This window comes from Triturus cristatus, chromosome 8, assembly GCF_964204655.1.
Source record: "Triturus cristatus chromosome 8, aTriCri1.1, whole genome shotgun sequence".
NCBI lineage: Eukaryota > Metazoa > Chordata > Amphibia > Caudata > Salamandridae > Triturus > Triturus cristatus.
The window spans coordinates 377,097,228-377,123,016 of record NC_140591.1 but is presented as its reverse complement, the minus strand read 5'-3'; the positions used below and the strand labels follow the sequence as shown (position 1 = coordinate 377,123,016).

The following is a 25,789-nucleotide window of genomic DNA, read 5'->3' as shown; positions in this document are numbered from 1 at the left end:
CGTATGAAAGGTGTATGAATGGCCTGTCAAGAGGCTGGTGCCTTGTCATGGCTTTACAGCTCACGAGCTGTGCGTCAATGGTTCATTTTCTCGCCCTTTCAATTATTAACAGTGCATTTCATTTTTGGTAAATCACTTGCTAATACAACTGTATATACTGAACCATCACTCACCCTCGTGCCAAATCCAACCAGTATGTGTGTGTGCTTGAGGATTAGATGGCTGTGCAGTAATATTTGTCTTTCTGAAGCAGGGTGTACCTTGTCCCTTTTTGTGAATGTTGTAATGTTTCGTTTTTGTGCCTGGTGGTGTCAATGGTCTTGTGTGTATCACGTATGAAAGGTGTGTGAATGGTCTGTAAAGCGGTTGGTGCCCTGCCGTGGCTTTACAGCTCACGAGCTGCGAGGCATTGGTTCGTTTTTTTGTCAATTTAATTATTGACAGTGCATTTCATTTTTGGTAAATCACTTGCTAATACAACTGTATATACTGAACCATCACTCGCTGTTGTGCCAAATCCAACCAGTATGTGTGTCTGTTTGAGGAATAGATGGCTGTGCAGGAATCTTTGTCTTTTTAGTTTCTCTGCCAAGGTGTTACATTCCATCTAAGAATAATGTACCAACTGTAGATATTGTCGTAAACCCATTAGAGTTCATGGCAGTGGCGGCTCCTCCATAGGGGCGTTTGGGCGCCGCCCCCTGGCTTTCTCGCAGTGCGAGAAGGCAGAAACATAAATGGTAATAACTACCATTTATGTTTCTGCCTTCTCGCACTGCGAGAAAGCAGAAGTGCCTGGTTGGAGGTGGGCGGTCCTGCTTGAGGGCATGGGGGAGTGGCTTGCCAACTGTTGTGCATAGGGACTGTTTGGCCGGCCCTGGGGCCGATCAAACAGTCCATATGCACAACACTGGGCAAGCCACTCCTTCCCTACCCTTGAGCAGGACCGCCCACTCTCGCTTTTCTCTATGTAGGCTGCTGCATGCAGCAGCCTACATAGAGAAAATGGCCCAGGTGGGGCGCGCTCAGATTCGCCTGGAGAGTTCTGATTGGTGGAGGGGAGGGAGGGAGGCTGTCCCGATGACGCAAGGAGAGCTGCAGCCTGCCGGAATTGAAGAAGCACAGGCTGGGAGTCCTGTGACGCTGCTGCTCCTGTTCACAAACTGAAGAGCGCCAACGCTGGACCCCGGCCCAGGAGCAGAGGCCGGTCAGGTAAGTTTTTATTTTATTTTAATTTAAAACTCTCCCTGTCCCCACCCGAGTGCACCCCATCAAGTATTGCGAGCCGCGACTGTACCCCAGCGAGACTGTGACATCATTCACTTTACTTTTCTTTCTCTATCTGCAAAGTGAGGGGAGTGTGTGAGAACCATTTCCCATCTTAAACCATAAGCAGCAGAAGACTCCCTGACATTTGACCTCTGGCATCGAAGCGCAGCAAATGTGTCAAGATAATTACAGAATAAAGGCATCTTTAATTATTGCTTGAACTTTGGCAACCTACAAAAAATCGGTTTGGGAAACACTGAGCTATGGTTTAATAAAGGAAGCCTGGTGGGTCCTGGAGGGGTTGGTTGTGTGTTAAACGGGGGGGTTTCACCACCACACCCCATAATACACCCCTTCTCCTCTCACAGCCATTTTAACAGAATAAAACCAAAGGTATCCACGTGACTCCACTAATAACATTAGGTCAAACTGAAGTGATATTAAAACAAAAGTAAAAAGCTGTAGCGAGACACTAGATGTATCCTTACTTTAAATGGTCTCAGAATGTTTTCTGCAATTAAATCTGTTTATCCCTAAAGTTGATTGTTAATAGTTCCTCTAGAAAACGGTCTAAATAGGAAAGGGCGGATATGCTTCTCTGTACCTACGTCATCCGGACTGTTCAGAAAAGGCCACGACAGAAGGAAATCGTCAGGCCACGATTAAAAGTGTCGATATCTTTACTTTGTTAGATTAATGTTTTCTGCTGTATCCTATTGCGTTGGTTCTATAACATTCTAGATTTATGTTTAAAAATGTATTTCATATCTCTTTCTGATATTGTTTTCAGATCTTTCGTTGATATATCTCTCATGGTGCCGTTTTGTTCTCCTCGCCACTAAGCCGAATGCTCTCAACCTCTTATTTATTTATTTATTAGTTGTATTTACTGCCCCCAGAAGCTGGACGTGTTGCACGTCAGACGTGATAAAACGTGTCTTTCCTCTCGAACGCGTGTATTACGGGGTGTGACAACCGATGCTTTGCATCTACAATAAACTTCTTTAAGTATTGAAGCAAGGCTCCCTGGCAGGCCTTGAATGCGAGTCGCCCTTCCGTTGCATGGCATCAAAGCGCCGCGGCTTCTAGGCGGTGGACAGCACCTATAGCATTAAGGACAGGCATTTACGCCCTACCACTTTTAAATGGCACCAGCCGCCCCTGGTTCATGGTGATGTCTCTCTTGTGAATTCCAAAAAGTTATTTTATCCACAATGTCCTGCAAACCTCAAAATGTCTGTCACATTTTCCTTGCAATATTGTGCTGAAATTCTCACGCTGTAGAAACAAACTAATTATGTCAAAACTATCTGGTTTTGCAAGGGGGGTCACCTGGGTTTTTGGCCCCGTGCTCGGCGGCCATCTAGGGAAACCTACCAAACCCACACATTTCTGAAAACTAGACACCCGGGGGCTTCCAGGGAGGTATGGCTTACGTGGATCCCCGAATGTTTCCTTACCCAGAATCCCCTGCAGACCTCAATTTTAGCTGAAAAAAAAACACATTTTTGTCTGGCAAAGTTGCGGCACCGGGCTCACTCAAATTTCCCACCACCCAGCGTTCCACCAGGTCTCCCGGTAAAGATGGTGCCTCACTTGTGTGGGAGGCCCAAGTACCCGCAACAGGCAAGGGCCCAAAAAGTTTTTTGATAGGCATTGTTGATGTCACCTCACTACGTTTTGTGTGAGTCCGGTGATGCCACAACTTTCCCATACAAAAATGTGTGAAAAAAGGGATTTTTTTTCAGCTAAAATTGAGGTTTGCAGGGGATTCTGGGTAAGGAAACGTTGGGGGATCCACGCAAGCCATACCTCCCTGGAAGCCCCTGGGTGTCTAGTTTTCAGAAATGTGTGGGTTTGGTAGGTTTCCCTAGATGGCCGCCAATCACGGGGCCAAAAACCCAGGTGATCCCCTTGCAAAACCAGGTGGTTTTGACATAGGCAATTTTGATGTCGCCTCACTACGTTTTGGGCCCTTGCCTGTCGCGGGTACTTGGGCCTCCCACACAAGTGAGGTACCATTTTTACCGGGAGACCTGGGGGAACGCTGGGTGGTGGGAAATTTGTGTGAGCCCGGTGATGCCACAACTTTCCCACACAAAAATGTGTGATTTTTTCAGCTAAAATTGAGGTTTGCAGGGGATTCTGGGTAAGGAAACGTTGGGGGATCCATGCAAGCCATACCTCCCTGGAAGCCCCCGGGTGTCTAGTTTTCAGAAATGTGTGGGTTTGGTAGGTTTCCCTAGATGGCCGCCGAGCACGGGGCCAAAAACCCAGGTGACCCTCCTTGCAAAACCAGGTGGTTTTGAGATATGCAAATTTGATGTCGCCTCACTACGTTTTGGGCCCTTGCCTGTCGCGGGTACTTGGGCCTCCCACACAAGTGAGGCACCATTTTTACCGGGAGACTTGGGTGAACGCTGGGTGGTGGGAAATTTGATTGAGCCCGGTGATGCCTCAACTTTCCCACACAAATATGTGTGAAAAATGTGATTTTTTCAACTAAACTTGAGGTTTGCAGGGAATTCTGGGTAAGGAAACGTTGGGGGATCCACGCAAGCCATACCTCCCTGGAAGCCCCCGGGTGTCTAGTTTTCAGAAATGTGTGAGTTTCCCTAGGTGCCGGCAGAGCTAGGGTTCACAAACTACAGCTAGGCACTTTGCCAAAAAAGGGTAATTTTTCACTGCGCAATTGAGGTGTGCCCACGTTGTGTTTGGCGCCGTTTCCCATCGTGGACACTAGGCCACACAAGTGAGGTATAATTTTTCTCGTAAGTCCTTGGGGAACGCAGGGTGGGTGGAAATTTGTGGATCCACACAGACTCCAGGACTTTCCACCACAGAAATGTGGGGAAAATGTGTTTTTTTTTACAATGTTTTAGGTTTGCAAGGGATTCTGGGTAACAGACCCTGGTGGGAGGCAGTCAAGTCATCCCATCCTGGATTCCCCTGGGTGTCTAGTTTAAAAAAATGTATAGGTTTGCTAGGTTTCCCTAGGTGCCGGCAGAGCTAGGGTTAAAAAACTACAGCTAGGCACTTTGCCAAAAAAAGGGTAATTTTTCACTGCAAAATTGAGGTGTGACCACGTTGCGTTTTGCGCTGTTTCCTGTCGCGGGCACTAGGCCGACCCACACAAGTGAGGTACCATTTTTCTCATAAGACTTTGGGGAACGCGGGATGGGTGGAAATTTGTGGATCCACGCAGATTCCAGAACTTTCCACCACAGAAATGTGGGGAAAATGTGTTTTTTGGACAATTGTTTAGGTTTGCAAGGGATTCTGGGTAACAGACCCTGGTGTGGGGCAGTCAAGTAACCCCATCCTGGATTCCCCTGGGTGACTAGTTTTCAAAAATGTATAGGTTTGCTAGGTTTCCATAGGTGCCGGCAGAGCTAGGGTTCAAAAACTACAGCTAGGCACTTTGCCAAAAAAGGGTCAATATTTAACTGCAAAATTGAGGTGTGACCACGTTGCTTTTTGCGCCGTTTCCTGTCACGGGCACTAGGCCGACCCACACAAGTGAGGTACTATTTTTCTCGTAAGACTTGGGGAACGCGGGGTGGGTGGAAATTTGTGGATCCACGCAGATTCCAGAACTTTCCACTACAGAAATGTGGGGAAAATGTGTTTATTTTGACAATTGTTTAGGTTTGCAAGGGATTCTGGGTAACAGACCCTGGTGGGAGGCAGTCAAGTCACTCCATCCTGGATTTCCCTGGGTGTCTAGTTTTCAAAAATGTATAGGTTTGCTAAGTTTCCCTAGGTGCCGGCAGAGTTAGGCTTCAAAAACTACAGCTAGGCACTTTGCCAAAAAAGAGTAATTTTTCACTGCAAAATTGAGGTGTGACCACGTTGCATTTTGCACCGTTTCCTGTCGCGGGCACTAGGCCGACCCACACAAGTGAGGTACCATTTTTCTCGTACGACTTTGGGAAACGCGGGATGAGTGGACATTTTTGGATCCACGCAGATTCCTGAATTTTCCACCACAGAAATGTGGGGAAAATGTAGTTTCTTTTTACAATGTTTTAGGTTTGCAAGGGATTCTGGGTAACAGACCCTGGTGGGAGGCAGTCAAGTCACCCCATCCTGGATTCCCCTGGGTGTCTAGTTGTCAAAAATGTATAGGTCTGCTAGGTTGCCCTAGGTGCCGGCAGAGCTAGGGTTCACAAACTACAGCTAGGCACTTTGCTAAAAAAGGGTCATTTTTTCACTGCAAAATTGAGGTGTGACCATGTTACGTTTTGCGCCGTTCCCTGTCGCAGGCACTAGGCCAACCCGCACAAGTGAGGTATCATTTTTCTTGTATGACTTTGGGGAACGCGGGGTGGGTGAAAAATTGTGGATCCACGCAGATTCCAGTACTTTCCACCACAGAAATGTGGGGAAAATGTGGTTTTTTGGACAATGGTTTAGGTTTGCAAGGGATTCTGGGTAACAGAACCTTAAAAAACAACAGCTAGGCACTTTGCCAAAAAAGGGTCCTTTTTCTCTGCGAAATTGAGGTGTGTCCATGTTGCGTTTTGCGCCGTTTCCTGTCACGGGCACTAGGCCGACCCACATAAGTGAAGTACCATTTTTCTCGGAAGACTTTGGGGAACGCGGGGTGGGTGGAAATTTGTGGATCCACCCAGATTCCAGAACTTTCCACCACAGAAAGGTGGGGAAAATGTGTTTTTTTGACAATTTTTTAGGTTTGCAAGGGCTTCTGGGCAACATAACCTGGTGGTATGCAGTCACCCCATCCTGGATTCCCCTGGGTGTGTAGTTTTCAAAAATGTATAGGTTTGCTACGTTTCCCTAGGTGCCGGCAGAGCTAGTGTTCAAAAACTACAGCTAGACACTTCGCAAAAAAAGGGTAAATTTTCATTGTGAAAATGTGATGTGTTCACGTTGGGTTTTGAGCCATTTCCTGTCGTGGACACTATGCCTACCCACACAAGTGAGGTACCATTTCTATCGGGAGACTTAGGGTAATTCAGATTTGTAAAGCAACTGTTATTACCTATTGATTTTTGATGCATTTCTGCCTTCCAAATGAAAGACATTGTGTAAAAAATAAGTCATTTTGAAAAATGACAGATAATTCTCATGCTAGTATGAGTATTCCCAATTTCGAAAATGTGCAAATATGTACTGTTTCTAAACTCTATAATTTGTTCCCATTCAGAAATACATAGGTGTCTTTCATACTGATTTTTCCATGTACACATTTTCCCACAATAATTGCTATATACCCGGAACATAATAAAAAGCCAATGCAAATTGCTGTTCAGTTTTTGACTCTGGGTTCGTCGGGTTCTTGGTGAACCTACAAGTCCTATATATACCCACAACCAGGAAGGTCCAGCGGATGTAACAGTATATTGCTTTCAAAGAGCTGTCATAATTAGAAGAAGTTACAGGTAAAAACGTTTACACAAAAAGGCTGTTTTTTTCAACTAATTTTCAATTTTTCCTATATTTAACTGTTAGTTTCTATAAAGAAACCTTGATGGATCTACACAAATGACCCCTTGCTGAATTCAGAATGTTATCTACTTTTCTAAAATGTATAGCTTTTCTACCATTAACTGGAAGGAGGTTGAAAGCACAAAAAATAGCAAAAAAAAGGCTATGTCCCAGAAAAATGCCAAAACTGTGTAAAAAATGTTGGTTTTCTGACAAAAGTCTGTCATTCCCTAAAAGCTGGGGAAACTGTGATTTCAGCCCCACAAACCCTTTTTTGATACCATTTGCAGAGAAAAACCCAGATGCTTTCATTTGCAGCCCGTTTTTCCCATTTTTCCCACCAAAAATTGTTTTTGCTGTATTTTGGCTAATTTCTGGGACCCCTCCAGGGCAATCCACAAACCCTGGGTACCTTTAGAATCCCCATATTGTTGGAAAAAAAGGATGCAAATTTGGCGTGGATACCTTATGTGGTCAAAACGTTACAGGGCCTAGCGCGCACTACCCCAAATAGCCTAAAAAAGACTTAGCACAGGGGGGGAAAAGGCCTAGCAGCGAAGGGGTTAAATCGATAAAAAGCAAAGTCAAAACAAATATGAACTGTTTATGGACAGTGCCTTGCCTCTTAAAGAGGAGTTTGCATCAGAAGCTGCTACTGATAAGCGAAATGGCTGATTATGCCTTTACTTTTCGTCCAACGGTATATCAAAACTACTTTTATTTACTTCAGTTTCATTAGCTACAAATCCTATGTTGCTTGTTCAAAGCTGACCACCCACAAGTTTACAAACACTGGGATCTACTGCAGGAAACACAGTATTGTCACTATCATTTCCTCAGGCAAAACCCCCACAGTCGGAAAAATAGCTAAGCTATCGGATGCACATTTCACAGTTGGGCCTTTCGGCTCTTCGGGTAAGGTACTACTTTGTCCTTACGAGTGTGAACATGTTTCAAATGGGGTAGGAAGCCACCACTTCTGCTTGAGATTCTCTTGGTGCCAAGTATTGAGCGCCTACCTGCAGATGGCGCAAATAGTCTTTACTGGTGAAGTACATCTTGGTCTCGGAGGCCTCAATTGTGTGCAGCACAACTGGGTCATTGTTTCCATCTGAGGACATCGTGGTGTGTCTGCAGGTTGAGATCTATCACAGCCTGTTGGTTTTCAAGTGCTCATTGAATCCTTAAACCCCCGAACCTCCATGACCGATATTTGGAAAGTCTTTGAGCAAAGTGGCTGATTGTTGAAGGTATTGCAGCGGCCATTTATCCCATGATTCAGGTCCGAATCAATATACAAAGCCTGGCCATCACCACCACCTATAATGATGCAGTCGCTGCTGCCTGACATGATCATGGCACCTGTTCTGGTGGGCAGGTTAAAGTGTTGTGTAGAAAGGAAGGACGAGAGGCGGTCCGAAGGGTGCTCCTGGGACAATTCAGTAAGAGCTGTTGTAATACTCAAGGCATATGGCTCAGGTGTCTTGGCCACATTTGGATTCTTGAGCTCCACCCATTCATATCATTCGACTTCTGGCTGCAGCCTGTACATGAAACACTCTCCCTTACCAAAGAAACTCAACTGGTTCCCACCTTTTCCCGCTGATCCCAGGCAGTTGACAGGAATGCTCCACAGACCTCTTTGGTCGATGTCCTTATCAGGAGAAGAGTCGGATCATGTTCCTTGCAAAGAGTATAAAACCTGCTTAGAGTCCTGCCATGATCCAGGTTGGTGAACAGTAGAATGGGCTGGAACAATGAGAAGCGTCCCGGGACCCAAGACCAAATGTCCCTCATCTCTTTCACAGAGACAATCTCAGAGCTGAAGCTTTCTACAGGTACTGCCAGGTGCACAGTCCGCCTCTTCTGTTGGACTGCAATGCCCTTCTGCTTCAAGGCCTTTTCTTTGGCATAGCTGCCTTGGTTTTAGATTGCTTATGTGTGACATTTTCATAGTTTCAGTGTACTTATGAGTGACATTCAGCGGCCAAATGTGTGACACTTAAGAGTGACACTTTCTTTTGAGTAAAATCAAGTAAATTAGTCCATGGAAACAGATAAATACCAGAAGTTACGCCCATATGAGCAACGGGAAACTGTATGATCTTCAAACTGCTACAAAGCCTCTGAAATGGAAAGGCACCAATCTCTCTCTTGCATGATTTTCATTTGGTTTATAGTGATCATCATACCAGTGCAGGGTGTCGGGGCACAACATCATACACACATTATACAGAGACAACAAGTCATACATGTGTAAACCAGTCTATAGGAAATGTTACATATGACACTGAGGATTGCTAGTTGTAGGAATCCGATGTCATCCATACTAGGAGGCAGTACATTTTGTGTGTTTGGTTCAGAAAAGCTCAAACTCGGGATTTTAAACGTACCACAGTGGTTGGTTTTTCTAAAAAGAATATATTTCTATCCACACTACCCATTTTAGCAACATTAGGATAATGAAAGACTGTGTGGGGGGGGGGGGGGGAATTACGTTCTAACCTATACCACAGAGTTTGAATGAAGCTCCTTGATTGCAGTTCAGATGTAATTGGGTTATGTTAGGATTGTAACTTATGAACTGCAAGTAACAAAAGGATCTCTGTGACAAGAGCAGCAACCCACTGAGCTCGCTCTATAAAATGCAGTGCAGTGATCTCCCTGGCACACATTCTATGCAGCAGGAACGTTAACCCTACGCTGAGCTATTTTGTGATGGTTGAAAACAGAAACTAGAAAAAACACTTATCTGGCTCCGGCAGGAACATTATTCACAAAAGTTATCTTGACATTTTAATTGTTGCCTGAAAACTCCTGGATACACAAGGAATCCGGCAGAAGGTGGGGGTTTTTTCGGAGTACACAGCACCTGAGGGGAGAGGGTGTTCCCACATCATTGTACTTAGAAGAGCCAAATCCCAAGTGACCTGATCGCTAACAGAGAGAGAAATTGGCAGTGGCGCCATTACCCGCTGTTTCCATGCAGATAGCTAAGGGAAGAGAGATAACATGAGCCAAAGCAGGGTCCTTCTCACTTGCAGGTGGAGCCACAAAAACAAAAGTAAGTGGGCCAAGCGCTGCAGCCGCGTATAATACACAGAACTCACAGGCCTCTCCACTCTGCCTGAAATAAAGTAAAGGTAACCTGAAACACAGTCAGGAAAGGGAAACCTAGCGTACAAAACATGCGCCTGGCACCTGCATCAGAACAGCTGAAACAAACAACACTCTTTTGATATTCACTGGAAAAACAAACGACACCTACCTTAGCTATCAAAGCAACAAAAAACTATTCTGAAATTGAGGCCCCTGCACTTGTAGACGAGGGAAGCCATCAACAACCTTCCGGAAAGCCCATAGACGTGCAACTCTGTGCTGCCTCGGGCTGCCCTGAAGTGTCCGTGTATCGAGGTTAAGGGAGCACAGCCAAACTCTGACTGGCCGCAGCATTTCCTGGGGGCTCAGATCCATCGGCAGGAAATTGAAAACACATCCTGCTACCGCAGTCAGCGCCGACTCCGGACCCTGTCGCTTGAATTTCCTACAGGATATTAAGCCTTTCTCGGAGTAGAAAAAGGGCAGTAAACCTGGTCCCTATATAGTATATAGATACCCCTTGTCTGAACTTCGGGTGGTGGGGTATCCAAAGATATTGGAGTAGACGCCTTACTCACTTATCGTGACATGCTTCCTCTTAGGCGTCTATCCACACACAGGTTACATGGTACACTAGGCGGACTCAACCAAAGATGTGATGGGAGCTCTTATATAAAGCAGAAGCTGGTCATGCAGGGAACCAGATGAGTGATCATTAAATTACCTCCAGGTATACCCCAACAATATGTTTATTAGGAGGGTTCCTGGGGTATGATAAAAACGTGCACAATTTGGGATTATACTGAATGTAATCATTCAGTTGTATCCCTTTCAAGGAGCCAACATGCTTTGGCCCCCGCTCTGAGCCCACGTGGGTCTGGGTCCTTCTTCAGGGCTAGCTATCTATTATTAAGTGTCCCTGCTTGTGAGAGGTACACAGATTTCATGCACTAGAGTGAGATCCAATGCACTCACCTGTCTTCACTGTGCCATCGAGTAGATTTTCTACTGGATATTTATCACAAGGCAACATGCGGATCAAGTGGTTGGTGCTGTCTTGTAGTCACACTTTTGTCAAAGATTAAGCACCACCTGTGTACCTCTGTATCGCACTGTGTCCGCCGACCGTCTGCCCATGTGCTCAGACCTGAGGGCGCTGATTAAAGATAGAACATTCAGCACCCACTGTGATCCTCTGCAGATAATCCCACCCTAGGCTGCCAAAAAGTGTCAATGGCTCTAACAGGGGGCTATGGGGGTGGTGGTGCCAATTGCTGAAATACAGCAACTTAGGGAAGGCGCCACACCTGGTGAATTCATTTGGATGGCTCTTCGCTCACTAGTAGGAGCAGGATGGAATTGCAGGCCACGTTATTGGTACCACCTCTGAGGCAGCCACAGTGGGTCTCGGCTGTTAACAAATCAATTAAGTCAGCTGAGCCCAGCCCGCCGGGGTAGTTGGTGCCCACGGTGAGATGAGACTGCTAATGTTTAAAGTCACTTTACCAACACTGTCTGAATGAATTAGACAGTACCATCCTTGCAGCTCAGTCTGCACTGCACTCGCCAGCCGCACACTGCTGTTAATGCAGCTCCTGTCTGATGCTCGCGATCACTTGTATCGTCTCCCTCACTCCCTCCCTCTCCAGTGGTGTTAACAAGCATTTGCAATGCAATTGGTCTCGCCTTTGGGACCTTATAAGTATTTAGTAATGCAGCATATTATCGCATATTACTGTTTGCTAAAAGGTATCTTTTAGGAGTTGGCACATAAATGGCTTCCTCATACCATATATAACAGGGTGGAAATACATCTTCAATTGTATCACCAATGGGGTGGGGCTGTGTAAGAAAGCCTAGCACTTAAACTCAGATGTTAGAGCCTAATGTTGGTCAAGAAGATGGATGAAACTTCCTATGAGATTTACCAAGGGGTGGCAATATCCTAACCTCTCTGTACATTTTGAAAGGTGGATAGTTGCATAAACCTGTGTTCACGTTTGGCAGATGAGTGGAGGCCTAGAAGCAGTCCTATATGTTGTGTTTTAACCCCTGTCCTCTGTCTGGGAGGGGTAGTGCCCTGGATTACCACTCGCGTAGCCTGGGGAGCCCAGGGGAGGCCTCGCGCGCTGGCAGCATAATAAGGGACCACACACACAGTTTACTAGTTGGGCGCGAACTGCCGTTCATCCGCCCGTTTATTATTTATATGCACGCGCTCACGTCCTTGACGTGAGCGCAACCTGCGCGCCTTCGGCAGCGCTCTAGCGTAAACGCTAGAGCGCTAACTGTAACATCCCTTCTCAACTCAGTCCTTGACAACAGTTCTTTTATTACTTTGCTGCGTCACTTACTTGGCATGCAAAGTCTCTCAGCCGACTGCTGGGCCTGGGGTTCTCCCTCAGCTCATACCTGGTGGCCCTTCGGGCGCCTGGGGCCGAGGTTTCCGGTGGTACTTCTTGCCTTGGTCCACCTCCGGTGCCATTGGCGCCACCTGGCTCAGAGTCTGTGTTGCTCCGTGGGTCGGAGCGGGATGTGTCCCCTGAGTCGTCTCCCACGTCGTGGTCCACGTCGAGATCTGCTGTCTCGGGGTTATCTGCGGGCCTCCTCACCACCTTGAACCACGATATGTTCCGGGTGACCAGGTCTCTCCCTCGACGCGCTGTCACCATGGTCCCTCGGCGGTCGACCACTCTCCAGTATCCTTTTTCATATCGAGTTTTAAACTTTCCTCCTGGCCGGCGCTCTTTGAGGACCACTGTATCACCTGCTTGAACTTCTCGGGTTATGGCCCTCCGAGCCTCACTGACTCGTCTCGCCTTTGGCGCCTTCGGAACGCTTCTTCCTCGCTGAAGGGCGGTGCTACCCAGCCTGGGGCTACTGGTAGCCCATCCCTGCGAGCTCCTTGGAACATCAACGCCCAGGGGGCTTGTCGGGTGGAGCAGTGGGGAGTACTGCAGTATTCCCCTAGGAATCGCTGTAGTTCTTGCTCTGGGTCTAGTTGTTCGGACACAGCGATGCGCCGTACCTTATTGATGGTGCGCATTAAACGCTCCACCTCCCCGTTGGCTTGGGGCCATTGCGGGGTGATGCGCCTGTGTCTTACGCCGTGTGTCCTCAAGAGTTCTTCGAACTCGTGCCCTTGGAACGGGGGTCCATTGTCACTCCGCAGTTCCTCGGGGTACCCGAACATCCCAAATACCTTCTCCAGGGCAGGTTTCACATGGACAAACGCGGTGGATGGTAGGGCTTCTGCAATGGGGTACTTCGAATAGCTGTCCATGATGACGAGGGTGACTCGCCCATCGGGTAGGCTCCCAAAGTCCACGCTGATCTTCTCCCAGGGCATGTGCCCGTGCTCTTCAGTTATGATGGGCGCCGGTGGTTGGGCTTCCCCTGTTAGCTGGCATGACTGGCAGCTGCGGACGGTGTCGGTGACGTAGTCGTCCATACCCGGGAACCAGACTTTCTCCCTCATCCGGGCCTTCATCTTCTCTGTACCTTGGTGCCCCTTGTGTGCTAACTGGGTCGCTCTTGTCCGGAGTGCTCCTGGAATGACGATTCGGGAACCTCTTAGAAGGAGTCCCCCTCTGGTCACGCTCAGCTCGTGTCGTACCCTCCACATGTGTTAAAGATCCTCTCGATCTCCACTGGCCCACGAGTTCGCCGTTTGTAGAAACGATTGCCAGTTTCCCACGAGGATGGTATTCTTGACCTTGAATATCATGGGGTCTTGGTCGGCTACTTCTCGGAGTTCTCCAAGCGTAATGGCCCTGGGGCACGTCAATGCCGCCACCATGTCGAGGTGTTCCTCGGCGTCGTCCTCAGTGTCCCTGTGCTCGGGTGCACTGTCGTGTTCTGGGTGGCGGGACAGGAAGTCTGCCGGGTTTTTGGCCCCTGGCCGGTACACTACATTCATGTGATATTGTTGCAGACCGATGGCCCACCGCTCTATGCGTGGGGGCGGGTGTGGAGCTGTTCCCCGGAACAACGGCCCCAGTGGCTGATGGTCCGTCACCACTGTGAATGGGTGCCCGCACACATAAAGATGGAAATGGCGGCAGCCCCACCGGATCGCCAGTGCTTCCCGCTCGATCTGGGAGTATCGCTTCTCCGTGTCGGTGAGGGGCTTGCTAGCGTACGCCAGAGTTGCCCACTGTTCGGGTTCCTGTTCTTGTGTTAGGACTGCCCCTAGCCCTATGGGGCTGGCATCCACTAGGATTTCGGTTTTTCTTGGTCGGGTCAAAGTAGACCAGTGTTGTCTGGTCTAGAAGCGCTTCTTTGATCACTTCGAAGGCTCGCTCTTCAGCGTCCGTCCACTGCCACGTCAGAGTCGATAGAACTCCTTGAACAAAAGCGACTGCTAGCAAGCAGTTCGCGTATACGGTTCCCGTTCGTTATTCTCTGAAATCAGATTCTCCCGCTGAGTACAATCAACACTAGATCTCCAACCATTGGGCTACTGCCTCTTCGTGAGTCTCTTCTCACAGGGCACCTGGCTGGGCCCTTGTGAGTATTTTATTTCACATTGAGCACGGTGACACTGCACATAAACACGTTACATATCATCTATGACGACCAGGTGTCCCTATATTAGACTGTCCTGACGAGACCCTCTATTTGTCATAGGGTCGAAACGCCGTTGACGTGAAAGGCGAATCCTTCTTTCGACACTTAGAATGACTGAGTGTTGACAATTGGATTTATTAATTGTCTATGATTGCCTTTGTAATGAAAAATTGAAACCTTTCTGTATGTTGCACTTTATGTTACTTTCTTTTGCTTAGGTTAATTTTTCACTGGGACACTCTTTGAAATTTGTATAAATATTGTTGAATTTGTGTCCACTTCCCATAAAACCTTTTTATTACAAATATAAAAAGAGAAAACATTTCTACAAAAGATCTAATGTGTATGGCTGTGTTTTTCTTTCTGACACCATATTTAATCCTTTTTCTTTTTTGGATTATTATCATGTATTATATATTATATTAGCAAGTATTAATCCACACGAGCCATTGTTTCCTTACAACACCACTGCCACGCCACGTCTGTCTTGGTGAGGCGTCTCAGGGGCTCAGCTATGGTGGCCAGATTCGGGACGAACCTTCCGCAGTATGTGGCCATCCCTAGGAAACTGCGTACCTCCGCCACTGACGCGGGGGCCGCGGCTGTTTTGATGGCTAGCGACTTTCGAGGGTCTACTTGGATGCCCTCCTTGGTAAAAACGTAGCCGAAGAACTCGATCTTCTGCTGGAACAGCTGGCACTTTTCCCGGTGTAGGGTGACTCCGTGCTCTTGGAGGCGCGTGAGGGTGGCCCGGACTTGTCGGTAGTGCTCCTCAATTGTCTTGGAGTAGATAGGGATGTCATCACTCACGTTCAGGACACCAGGCAGTCCGACCAGGATGTCTCTAATTGTGTTCTGAAAGATTTCGGCCGCCGGCGAAATCCCGAAATTAAGGCGCTTGTATCGCCGTAGTCCCAAATGCGTGCTGAAGGTGGTAATGTACCGGCTCTCCTTGGCTAGGGTGAGTTGGTGGTACCCCGCATTTAGGTCCAGTTTCGAGAACCATCAGGCACTGTTCAGGTCGGAGACAATGCCGTCCATGGTCGGCGTGATGTGCCTCTCCCTTGTGATGGCCTTGTTCGGGAGGCGCATGTCGATGCATAGCCGGATCTTCCCAGGTTGTCGTGGTTTCTCGGCTATGACCATTGGTGACACCCAGGGTGTGGGCCCCGTAACCTTTTCTATAACGCCTTGTTCCTCCAGCCGTCGGAGTTCCTCCTCTACTAATGGGCGTAGGTGAAACGGGATGCGCCTGTGCCGGAGGGCTGTTGGTTGCACAGCGGTGTCTATATGAAGTCGTTCTGGTGGCCTCTTGATCTTTCCTAGGCCTGAGAATAGGCCCTGAAATTCTCCCAGCAAGTCGTCGACTTGTCGGTCCTGGACCACTCTGAGGAATGAGATCAGTCCTAGATCTTCGGCCGCATGGCCGCTGAGAAGTGTGTCTACTTCCTGGTTGATGACATGAATGTCGATGACAATTTCCGCCTTTTCTGACTGCACTGCGACCCTCATCTAGCCCTTCAGCGGAAGCGGCGTGTCGCTTCCGTAAGCGAAGATCTTTGCTTTCGACGGGCGGAGCTCCGGCCGTGGTCTGAGGCGATTGTATTGTTGCACCCCCATAACTGTCACTGACGCTCCGGTATCTATCACAGCGTTCACCTCCGATCCGGCAATCAATATGTCACAGCGCGGCTGAGGTCGCCGGGTGCTTTTGAGGGCTCTGGTAAACGATACGAGGTACCTTTCTTCCTCATCGTCGGACTCAGTGTCTGATTCTGGGTACTCCCTGACTGGTTCTCTCTTGGGCCGTGGCTGCGACGACAAGGATGTGTGTGATAGTTGCCGTACTAGCTTCCTCATCGGCTTGTCCCTCTTGTGGCTGCTCCGTTGCATCTTCCTGCGGCAGACGGACGCAAAGTGGTTGTCGATGCCACAGTTGGTGCACGTTTTCCCACGGGCTGGGCACGCCTTGAGGGGGTGTTCGTCGTATCCGCAGTATCCACATGACCTGGCTGGATCGGGGGCCCGCCGGTCGTGGGGCTTAGGTGGTCGTTCTTTCTTCCGGACCGCGTCCGCTTTCTCCACTTTGACCTCCACCTTTCTGGCAGCTCCTTTCACTAGGGCGAGATCCATTTCCTCTGCACGTGCTGCTGACAGGTCGTGAGTCCGGGCCAGGACGAGGATGTCGTTCATCGTGATGTTCAGTTTGCGAAGTATCATGCCTCGTAGCGTCTTACTCCTGATCCCCAAGATTAGCTGCGCTCTGATTTCCTCTTTGGCCCGGTCGCCGACCAGGTGCGTGTCCGCAAGGACCCTCAGCCTTGCGTGGAACGCGTCAACTGACTCCCCCTCGCGCTGTTTCGCTTGGCGAAGCTTGAAGTGTTCGTAATCAGGGTTGACCTGGGGGTCAAAGTGTGTGTTCAAGGCCGCAACCGCTGCTGCGTAGTCCGTCGGGGGACCCGTGTCAGGCAGGTGCTTGAACAGGAGGTAGATCTCTTCCCCCGCGTAGTGGAGTAGTAGAGAGCATTTCACCCTTCCATCCGTCTCCCTGGACCCAATGAAGTAGTTTTCCAGCCTCCCCAACCATGTCTGCCACCTCAGGGCGGCGGTCGTGGGGTCTGCGACTTCGCTAAATGGAGGTGACACTCCGGACGCGGGGTGATGGGGCAGTGTCCCTGCAGGGCCGGGCGTCTCATCATCACCCATCGTGGCGTCAAAATCCCTGGTATGTGACCAGGAGTCGTCGTTCACTCACTTGGTGAGTCGGTCGCCGCACGTGGGCAGGTGCAGCGCGCTGCGCCGTCAGGAGAGACCTCTGTTGCTGTTCTGCCTAGCAGCAGGAGTTTCAGGGGGTTCAGAGGTTACCCCTCGTCGCCAGTGTTCTGTTTTAACCCCTGTCCTCTGTCTGGGAGGGGTAGTGCCCTGGATTAGCACTCGCGTAGCCTGGGGAGCCCAGGGGAGGCCTCGCGCGCTGGCAGCGTAATAAGGGACCACACACACAGTTTACTAGTTGGGCGCGAACTGCCGTTCGTCCGCCCGTTTATTATTTATATGCACGCGCTCACGTCCTTGACGTGAGCGCAACCTGCGCGCCTTCGGCAGCGCTCTAGCGTAAACGCTAGAGCGCTAACTGTAACACTATACAGCAATTTAACGCCACTGCTTTAAAAACGTAAAACTTCTCTCCAGATTCTGCTACAAATGTGAATGTATATCCGTTTTTAAACATCAAAAACAATCGAGCAACGATATAAACCTTAACTGGATTTGTCTCTTAAGGGTCCTGAACTACTTCCCACTGCCTTTAGGAATTAGGTTGCTACTAGACAGCCAAGTGTACCTCCACAAAACCCGGCCTGGTGCCTATTTCGCACAAAAGAAAGAATGCTGCCCAGAAAGTAGCTGAGGGGACAGCCTTTATCAGCAATTTATGCATAACTGTTACACCACGCTGATAAGCAGTAAAATTAAGGTGGTTTACTACAAATACACAGCATTTTTCCAGCGTATTATTAGTAACAGAGGACCGCCATACGGCTGTCTGTTGATTCAAGTTTGGGACGTCCCGGTTCTTAAAATTTAAACAATAAGTGGATACTGGTGCCATAATAACCGCTTCTTTCTCCTGTCGCTCTACGACTTCCTTTAGTTCCCCTGGCTGCAGTAACAGGGCTGCCTTGCAAGTAAGGACATGACCCTGTAGCCTGCCAGCCACCGACGAGCTGGCTAACTGCCCGACATGCGATCAGACACAGCGTTTCCGTGTCAGGCAGCTACCAAACAAGGAAGAGCAGTTGTAAACCCTGGCACATCGCCCTCCAGAGCTGAGTCCGCATTCAGAGCAGAGATGTGCCCACCTCTATCCACCCCATTCCCAAGCCGAGGTTTCAACCTCATCTAGCCAAGTCAACCCGTTGAAATGCGTTTGCCGTCCTGCGGCACCGCGCAGTGATGCAAAAATCCAAATTTACCTTTGTGGTGCTCCAGTATACAACCCTCTCCTAAAACAACTTGACACAAATGCACAGCCCTCCCCATCCCCGCTTCCCCCTGCACCGCTGAGGGCACTGCAAATAGCAGGTACCACTTGCATCACAACGCTACACGATCCCAACCCCCAAAATAAACGCTGCGCCGCTGCATCGGGATATTCCAGGCAGACTTTCAACATTGGGGAGATGAGCAAGTGGGGTAGTGTATTTCACGCATCGGACATTTATGTTCATATTCCTACACTGCCACCATCTGCTCGCCATGAAACTGAAAGTGCAGGTTAAACAAGTGACAAGCTGCATGGAAAATGAAAGCAGGCATCACACGCTGAATGTTGCAGGAAAGGATGTCGTGCCTGCACTCATTAAAGAAAGTAGTGCTTACAGACTTAAAAAGACATACCGTGTTACAACCGAAGTAAAAGGGCCAGTAGCCTTGGGAGGTTACACATGAAGACAAGGCCATACTAAGGAGAGACTAACAAGCTAATTACTGAATCAGAAGCCAGCATTTACAATGAACAAAGACAAAAGACAATGACAAATGTGGGTGGGGCTTCTCTTCCATACTCTGGTACAGCAAGTCTCACAGATCAGAGGATGTGCGCTGACTCTAGGCTCGACCTAACAATACGTGACTAATGCATTTTGGTGATGCTGTGATGCGGATCACCATGCAAAAATTGGCTAGTCTAACCTGTGATGCATGGTACTTGGCAGGATTGCATTGGCCATGTGAAGAAGTTGAATCTCCTTCTGCGAAAACAGTCTGGGAAAGACTTTGTCAAGGAGCTTCTAGGGTGACACTGACTTGGCAATGTCTGGTACAAAGGCCTGGATATCCTCTTTCACATTACCAGACTCTGTGAACAGCCCAGCTCTCTGCTTGTGGAAGAGCTTGAGAAGAGACAGAGCAACGCAGCAGGATTCTTACCTGCATCACGCCACGCCATTACTTCGCCGCCACCGCCAAGAGTCAGGGGCAGTCCTCGCAGCAGCAGGGAGCTCCAACTTCCGCGTCGCCGCCCCGGGCCCACAACTCCCGGCAGCACCAGCGGCGGCGCGCGGCTCTGACGCGCCAGGAGGCGGGAATAATGCTCAAAGAGGCTCGCTTCGCGGGACGCGAGCGGGACGCCCGGGGCGAAGCCCGGGCAAAGGGCGGGCCCTCTACGGCCCTCATCGGCAGGAGGAGGCAGGGGCAGGGCCAGAACCGCTACAGGAGTCATCATCGACATTCTTTGTCGCGTAAGCCTAGCTGATATACAATCTTACGTACATTTGTTTATGTGTTCTTCCCTAATTTGTGTTATATTGTAAGTCATGCCTAAAAAAATTGCTGGAGATCAACAAAACAAGATTAACAACTATCTAGTTCAGACCGTAGAGAAGATCAATATGCAAAGGAAGGAGTCATTGGGGCTGAGCCAATCTCCTGATTTGCTCTGCCTGTCCCCACCTACACTTGTTACTACTTTGACTGATGAAATTTGTACGCAAGACGTTTTCAGTGCAGCCACGATCGATGACATTGCTTCCCAAGCTACACCAGACACCCCGGATAATGCAATCCCGGCTTCTGATGGCTTGCCCGTTGAGGGCAATGCAGATAACTACAATAATATAGATTCAGATCAAGATACACAGTCTCAGGTGTCTGTTTTCGATCAATCCACTATAGGTCATGTAGCCAGACCCAAGCGACAATGCACTAAGATTCCTCTAAAGCGGGGTGGGCTACGCTCAGGGACTAAATGGAAGAGGGCTAACATTCCAAAATGTACACAAATGACTCACGTCGAGGACTATTCTACCTGTCCTACTGAAGAAGCCCTTCTCGATAAAATCGTAGACCTTATTGAGATTAAAATTAACTCCATTGTTAAACCTCTCATATCCAAGATTGATAAATTGCAAGCAGAGGTTAAGAAGCTGGGCGGTCGTCAAAATATAGTTGCAAGTGGCATTGAAAATATAACTACGTTAGTGACTATTTTAGGCAATAATCCCAGGGGAGTTAACACCGGAAACGATTTGGGGGCTGGTGAAGGAACTGAACTGCTTGGAGTGAACCCTTCGCCATTATCTTTGACCGCTCCCATTGAGGGTCCCGTGCTACCACGTCCTTCAATAAATCCAACTTCTCCGGCCAACATTCCCCCAGTACAAACACAAGTACAAGCCGAAATTTTCACAACGGATCCACTGCAATTCATTGTTGAAGCCACACCTGTGGTCTTAGTCCTCGCAAATGTTCCTCCGCTGGAAAGAGGTACGGTGGAAAGTTCTAATTCACTACGTAGCAAAGCCCTGCATTGGCTAACCGTTAATGTGCGGCTAGCTCCAGGGGGACAGCATCACCTAGCAAGCGTAATTAAATCAGTAACTAGGGTTCCTTGGCTGGGAAACCGCCCAAAAAGATTTAAAGGTGACTGTGTGGCTGTGAGCTTTTCAAATCAACATGTTCTTCCTAACATTCTTGCAAATATCTTTCCTCCCCAACGAAGACAAGGCACCGTGGTTCCCCTCACTCTGAAATCTTTTTATGGGGAACAGCGGAACGTATCTTTTCCAAGGACTCCTGCTTCAGAGAGGAATACCAACTGGAATCTTCACTCCAGTTGGGAACAAGATTTAAGGAATAACGTCTCAGTTCACCGTCACCAACCTTTTATGCTTAACCCCGTTACACAGCCTTTAGAACTGTTTAACCGCTTTGCGCCACTTTCTTTTATGGACCACAACGATTGACTTTTGCCAAATCACGTTAATGACGCAAAGGGACCACTTTCTGCTTTTGGTTTATCAGCTCAGCCTTCTGCAGGAGCCAGAGCCTGCAGATTTATGAGCTGGAACATTGCGGGGCTAAGACCCAAATTTAAAGATAAAATCTGGTTGGACAAAATTAGGAATTATGACATCCTTGCTTTTCAGGAAACTTGGGAAACGTTAGATTGCTTGGCCTTAGACGGCTATTCTCATTTTTTTGTACCTGCAGTTCCTAGTAGAGCAGGAAGAGCAAGGGGTGGGTTGGCTGTATACATTTCACTTGACGTCAAAGGTAAACCTAGACATATTAAGTCCAAATCAAAAAATTGCTTAGCGGTCGAACTGACTTTATCAAACTGTAACTCCATTTTACTTGTTAATTTTTATAATTCCCCGACTAGTCAATTCCCTAACGAGCAGTTGTTATCCCTAGAGGATCTCTTATCCACCCTTATTGAGAACAGTTGTTACGCGCACGAGGTGATCCTTATGGGAGATTTTAATATTCATCCTTGCCAGGCAGGCTGCCAGAGAGAAACTGAGAAATTCTTTCCTTATTCTTCCTCTCCGCATTTTGAACACACTTCAAGCGGAGAGGTTTTGGAATCGCTCTTGGCTACCCTCAACCTCTATGAATTTGGTACCTGCTCAAATGATTTGAGGTTACCAACATATGTGGGCAATGATTCTGACACTATTATTGATTATATTTTTGTTTCTTCAAAAGTTCTACCTGAAATATTTGTTTATAAGGTAGAAACTTCTGTTTTTAGTGACCACAATCCTGCGATTTTAGAGGTTTTATCTCAAGGAGTCCTGGGAAACAGGAAGACGGACACATTGTGTGCGACAGATCTTGTGCTAAGAGACCAAAATCGGAGGCTTAAATGGGGCCAAGTTACTCCAATAACTTTCTTACAGGAAACCACGGCCAAAGTTGCCGGTGAAATTGCCATCTGTTTAGATGACAAAAACCCGAGTGTTACTTTGGTCGAGGCCTTTAGTGTTATTTGTCATCAAGTTAACTTAGATTTGACCATAAAGGCAAAGTCTAATAAACTCAAGGGCCCCAAATGGTTTGACGCAAACTGTTCTAAGGCCCATTCAACTCTTCTTAAAGCCCTAAAGTGTAAACCTAGAGACAGAGTGTTGATAGCGTCACTGAGGAAACATTATAACTTAGCTATTAGGAAGAGGAAATCTGAGATAAAAGACGAGGCCTGGAATGATTTGTTACTGCCCGAGATACAGAAAGATAGTGCTAAATTCTGGGCAGTTATAAATCACCCGTATTTTGTGGGACTAGATAACCAGAGAGCTGACTGTATTATCCCAGATGAACAGTGGGTAACACATTTTAGTAATATTTATAGTCAAATTTATACTACCACTGAATGTGAAGAACCCCTACCAAAACCATTAACTCGTATCTCTCCCTTCACTCAGGATGAGGTGAAACAAGCAATTAAAGATACACTCTGTAAAAAGGCACCGGGGCCAGATGGGGTCCCTGCAGACTTTTTTAAGACCGCCCCCGAACTTAGCTCAAAGATTTTAACTAATATTTTTAATGCCACAAGGGAATTTATTTTCCCCTCTACCTGGGCAACTTCGACCATTGTGCCAATCTTTAAGAAAGGACAGAGGACAGATCCGGCTTGCTATAGGCCAATCTCTCTCATTGACTCGAGTGTTAAAATTCTGGGCAGAGTCCTCCTAGGTAGATTAACCTTGATTTTAGAAAGTAATGGTATTTTATCTAACGCACAATATGGCTTTAGAGCCAATAGAGGAACTTTAGATCAGTGCCTAAACCTAGAATTAATTTTAAATAAATATGTGGTCGCCAGGGGCGGCTCTTTGTACATGGCCTTTATGGACCTCTCCTCAGCTTTTGACCTGGTTAACAGGTCAAGGCTGTGGGGGATCCTTTTGGCCATGGGCTTTGATCCCCCCTTGGTCGATTACTTAGCTGAGTTACATAGGGATCTTATGACCTCAGTTAGAGTTACTAGGGAAGGAAGATGTACTTGTCATTTTAGGTCAGAGAGGGGGGTTAGGCAAGGGTGTATACTTGCCCCCCTCCTTTTCATTTTATATATTAATGACCTCGAGGCAGAAATGATAACATCACATAGTGACATTCCGCGTGCAGGCGAGACAAAGATACCCGTCCTCCTGTACGCGGATGACGCTGTTCTTTTAGCACGCTCTGGAGTTGCGCTGAATAAACTTCTTTTATCTTTTGGAGCTTTTATGTCATCTCTGGACATGAAAATTAACACAGAAAAATCACATGTAATGATTGCTGGATCCACAGGTAGAAAAAAAAGTTGTTAACATTCTATTGCGCAGGGAAGGAGGTTAAGAGAGTCCCTTCCTTTCCATACCTAGGGGTGATTTTCGATGAAAAGGGTACCTGGGACCCCCAGCTTTTGGTCAAAAGCAGCGCTGTTGCTAGAGCGGCCCCAGGGCTGCTAGGCTTTGCCAAAAAACTGGGCGCCCGTCCCATGGAAAGTATAATTAAAGTCTATAAAGCAAAATGTCTGTCAGTCGCTCAGTATGGCTCCGTTGTTTGGGGATGCACTAGCTCTACCAAAATACAGAACGTAGAGAACAAATTTTTGAGATCTCTGCTTTCTGTTCCCCAATCAACCCCGACCTTTGCATTGCACACAGAGGTAGGCTTGGGCTATATATCTGACACCCTAAAATTAGCCCCAGTGATTGGCTGGTTAAAAACCTGGCTTAACCAGGAGCTTACACTAAATCACATTATTTTAAAAGACTGCCTAGCCCTGGACAGGGCCCTTAACATTCCATGGCTAAGATACGTGAAAACCCAGCTTATTTTAGCAGGTCGCCCGGAGCTCTTCTCATCCCCAGATGGTATAACCTATGAAGATTTAAATTTAGTCAAAAACACTCTGACAAATTTATATGCCCTGGAGAGGGAAGCAGTAGAGCTAAAAAAACCTATGGTAAGGAAACACTGTATGCTTTCCTCTGTCTCTGGAATGGAAACATACCTTTTTTCGGTAACAAAACCTTACCACCGCTTTCTCCTAACGAGATTCCGATTTGATTTAATTCATTTTATATTGGGGAATTTCAGAACCTGGTCTAGGCCCGATGACGCTGAACCATGTGACTGTGATCATTTTTCAACACAGGACACGATGCATTTCGTCATGTTCTGTGGTCATTATACTGAGATTAGAAAAAGATATTTGCTCCCTATTCTACGCAATCAGGGCTTTATTCAGGTAAAACCAGCTTTGATGTTTTTGCAACTTCTTTCTGATACGAAAGTAGCTTTTTCTGTCGCTAGTTTTCTAGTTGCAGGAGCACGCTTAAATAAGCATCGTACAAGGCATAGGCACTTTATCTCTGAAAAATGAATTTCCTCTCTTTTTACTCCTTTTTCTGAATGCGTTGTGTTTTAACAAACCCTTCTTTTTATCTTTTTTAAATATTTATGCATGTTTTATTGTAAAAATTTAGTGTTTTTTGGTTTAATTGTATGTAATATTTTGTGATCAGATGAAATGGTGATATGTATTTTTGCTCGTTCTTTTATGATTTTTAATAATCGAATAAAGATAATTGACTGACTGACTGACTGACAGAGCTACTCTGTACAGGCCCTTGTAACCTTCAACAAGAAATACATCAAAGACCTTTATTATACAAGTGAAGGGAAGATCACCAAAAATCCAGTGCTGCCAGTAAGAATAAACTACCAGAACATCTTCCGACAAAACCACCATCATTTTATGTGCCCCTAACCAATACTTGTTTACCAGGTAACCAAAGGTCATGCAGGAAGATTCAAATGCAACACAGGGTTGGTCAATTAGCTTCTTTCTGGGATAGTTGCAGGCAAGGTATCAAGAAACCTGCTCAAAACATGCGGCCTCATCTTTGTTTTAATGAAATAACAATGCCACTAAAGAGGGCAGAACCGGGCAAAGCGATACATTGAGAAACTGGCTCTCAATGCAGATGATGATCCTTCTCACTGCCAATATGCCCTCACTGGTAAAATAATAGGTAGATATCAGACGATCATCCGCAAACTCAGGAAGCAAGATCATGCTAGCTGTTAATTTTCCAACAATCTTTCAAACAATATCCCGGTACACATTTACATCAGGTGTCACAGTACAGCACAGGATGTCCTTGAAAAGCTGCTTGTACACTTTAGCTGTCAGTGAATGACATTTGCCCAGTAACCTTGACAAACCAAATTCGTCAGTTCCTGTAAACAGTTGTCTGCAGTTCCGTGCAAGCTTGAACTTGGCTGCTAGGTTTGATCTTTTCCCAATCCACACAGTGACCGTTCTCAGTATCATCCATTATCAAATAGAAACTGACAGAAAAAGCTCAGTGACCACCTCTAAAAGAAGAGCGAATTTTCTTCCTTCACCCTAGGCCGCCTCCTGTGTCTATGAGCCAAGACAAGCGGTGTCTTCCTCCTCTTTCCTTGCAGCTCTTTGCTCCTCCTCTTAGGGGCGGATTCATATAGTCGCATGGAAATAAAGTAAGGAAATAAAAAGTTGGTACGCTCTAGCCTTGCTAGTTTTGAGGGTGAGCACACCTCTTTTTGTTGTGCATCAGCCTTCTCTCACCATGATGACACT

The 25,789-nt window shown here is 47.3% G+C and overlaps 1 pseudogene; it reads right to left on the bottom strand.

The window, feature by feature from the left end:
• Nucleotides 1-7,885: 7,885 nt before the first annotated feature.
• On the bottom strand, nt 7,886-25,505 carry LOC146802157 (TBC1 domain family member 24-like; annotated as a pseudogene).
• Nucleotides 25,506-25,789: the final 284 nt, after the last annotated feature.